This window comes from Macrobrachium nipponense, chromosome 13 (assembly GCF_015104395.2).
Source record: "Macrobrachium nipponense isolate FS-2020 chromosome 13, ASM1510439v2, whole genome shotgun sequence".
NCBI lineage: Eukaryota > Metazoa > Arthropoda > Malacostraca > Decapoda > Palaemonidae > Macrobrachium > Macrobrachium nipponense.
This window is the reverse complement of record NC_087206.1, coordinates 93,542,119-93,545,452: the sequence shown is the minus strand read 5'-3', so window position 1 is coordinate 93,545,452 and position 3,334 is coordinate 93,542,119.

Genomic DNA, 3,334 nt, shown 5'->3' with positions numbered 1-3,334 from the left:
TATATATATATATATATATATATATATATATATATATATATATATATATATATATATATATATATATATATATTTGTGTGTGTGGGTATTGACGATTTAGTTATACCTGAAGTGTGCGACAAGTCCCCACTCCCCCAACCCTTGATAATCATCTTGTAATGTTTCCATTCATGCTTATCTAAAAGTTCCCTACCACGTTCACGAAAAAAACTTTTCCGTGGAGATTAAATGTTGCGATGTAATGCATAGAAAAAAATATGTCATTTATTCTCGACCGTCTCTCCGAGGAGTTTCCCGCGCTGCTTTTACGACTTCTGAAGCAAGAAAGAAACTTATGAAAAGACGACATTTCCTCTCGTCGCATCAGGAGTCTGGAATTCCAAGGGAAACATAATTCTCCACCGGAAAACGTCACTTGGACATAAAAACATTTGCAGTTTCGCTCTGTAATACGGAATATTATCCATTTTCTGTTGTTCTCGTGTCTTCCTCCGGTATAGTTTGAGAATGCGAAGAAAAACGAAGGAAATTATATTGAGCTGAACTAACACTGTTTTATACTCTATATTATTTACTTCTGATATTTTACTTGTTATTATTTACAGTATTATTCATCAGTAGGGAGCCTTTAATTCGATAACTAGCGAAACTTCAAGTTTAACCATCAAAGGGTTAACAATTTTAATGTGAATTTATGATATTTCAAAAATAATTCTTATTTGGGATGAAATTTAAAGATGTACGATTTTATCTGCCGAAAGAATTTCTCATCTATCTTCAATACTTATGGAGATATCCTTGCATTAAAATAGTATGTTGCAGGAAGCCCACTAAAATTTGGAAAAAATTTAAAGTTTTATTTAAGCTTATTTATATTTGTGTGAGTGCAGGTGTGTGTTTGTTTATAATACATTTCAGTTCTCGACCGTATGCCTTTATTATCCAATTCTTTCAATATACTTGATTTTTTTCTGCTTAGTTAATATTGAACTTGGATTTTTATTAATTGAGATTTTATTATCTATAATTAATTAGGCATTATTAGAATATGGTAAAAAAACTTTTCGGTGTGTAATTATGTGAGTATTATTTTTAGTCCAGAACTTTATAATCATCTCTAACGGAATAAAAACATAATATACTAACTTTGTGGATGTTTGTAATATGCATTTCATTCAAGCTCTTTCATTTTGCTGATTCACTACCGGATAAAGTTAAGCAATTTAGGGGTATATGCAATCACATGTTTTCAACCTTTTTTTATGAACCATTTCAACTGAAATACTGATGTTTAGTGTTCTGTATAAAAAAAAACTATTGAGGTGGTTATTTGTCTGTCCATCCGCACTTTTTTTATCCGTCAGATCTTAAAACCTACCAAGACTTGAGAGCTGCAAATTGGTATGTTGATCATCCACCCATCAATCATCAAACATACCAAATTGCAGCCCTCTAGCCTCACTAGTTTTTATTTTATTGAAGGTTAAATTTAGCCCGATTCTGCGTATGATACCGCTGTAGGTGCCAACAAGACAAGCTACCACAGCAGCGGCTGAAAGTTTCATGAGCCGTGGAGGAGAGTTGCACAGAAGAAACTTATGCGCATTTTTTTACTTGTTTAATATGTTTTAGTTTAACCACAATGTATGGCGATTTCTTTATTTGCTCTTTTATTTATTAGTAATTAATTTTTTCAATATCGGCTTTTAATCATAGTTACGGTGGCTGCACTATAGTATAATCACATAAACCGTGAATTTGATGTCTAGACCCGTCCCTTACGACGCTCCTGATTGGCTGTTGATAAGTCAATCACAGGGCTGGAAACTCTGTCTCTCTCGAGAGTTCACACGGGTGGGATGTGTGTTCCACCTCTCCTGAGGTATACGTTTGAAAGACGTATCCCTCAGGAGAGGAGGAACACACATCCTTCCTATGTGAAATCTCGAGAGAGACTGAGAGTTACCAGCCCCGTGATTGGCTCAGGAGCGTCGTAAGGGACGGGCCTAGACATCAAATGCACGGTTGATGTGAATCTACTATAGTAGAAGAAAACCAATTCTCAACCAGTTGTATTTTGGATGTGAGATTTCGAATCTTGTTACTTTAGTCTTAGTAGAGGCGCGTTGATTTCGGCTTGACTGCTAGTCAAGGTTAAAAGGCTTTCATATACTAAGTTTTTTACTGGAAATAATTATGACCTCAACCTCTTCACTGACCACCATTCTTCGATAGCAAAACTTTTCCCGCTTTCTTCAAAAGTAACGCGGAATTTTTCTTTAAGAAATGAAAATGATGCAGATCATATGACGGGGAGCTTATTCAACACGTTTGGTTATTTCTGTTTAGATTCTGTTTTTCACAATGATTCACTGAACTATTATTGTAGACAAAATTAAGTTATTTGGAACATTGAAAAGTGGTGTAAAAGGAATTTGTCATTTAATCCTAAATAAAGCATTAGTCATTAAAATTTGTGTTCATGAACATTTGAAAATAAATAAAGTAAAAGCTCACTTGAAACTGATTAGTAACCTCATCCCTAATTAGTCAGTCATGCCTTCAAACTCACATTATTCTATCAACGTTTTCTTTTAAAAGGTCATTGGAGTGAGTTTATAAGTATATACATATGTATATATATATATATATATATATATATATATATATATAGAATTATATATACATATATATTATAGATATATATATATATATATATATTATATATATATATATATATATATATATATATATATATATATATATATATATATATATATACATATAAGTGCGTTGAAGAGAGTTGTGAATAGAAAACTTATACTAGTGCCTAACGCAGGTATTCAACAAATGTCATTTTCAAGGACAACTGTTGGACGACAAGACGGTGTTAGGTAGAGGCTTTAAATTCGGGTCAAGACATTGTTGTGGCAACCATTGTAATCCATTATTCCTCAGTTACCAGGTTCTTTGGTGTTACTCGTATCCTGGATAAATATTGTTGTTTTATTTTGTGTGGTTAAATATAAGATCCCGGAGGACGATAACCTATGTGTGAGTTTAGCATCAATATTTTGTTAATCGTGTTAGATTTATCGTTTAGTGATTATTTAAGTACGCAGACATACATAACCTTCATTGAAGGTAATCGCTCTGTAATGTTTACTTCTCAAAACCTTCCGTACGTTATCGTATTAGTATTGACTTTTTTAATATCTCGGTTTTTTCTTCATGAACTCTCCTGAATTGTGTAATTTATTGTCCATTTTTATTGCAGGCACTTTGACTAGCTTGCAAGAATCAACAATTAGATTATTTATGAAAATCTCTCTCT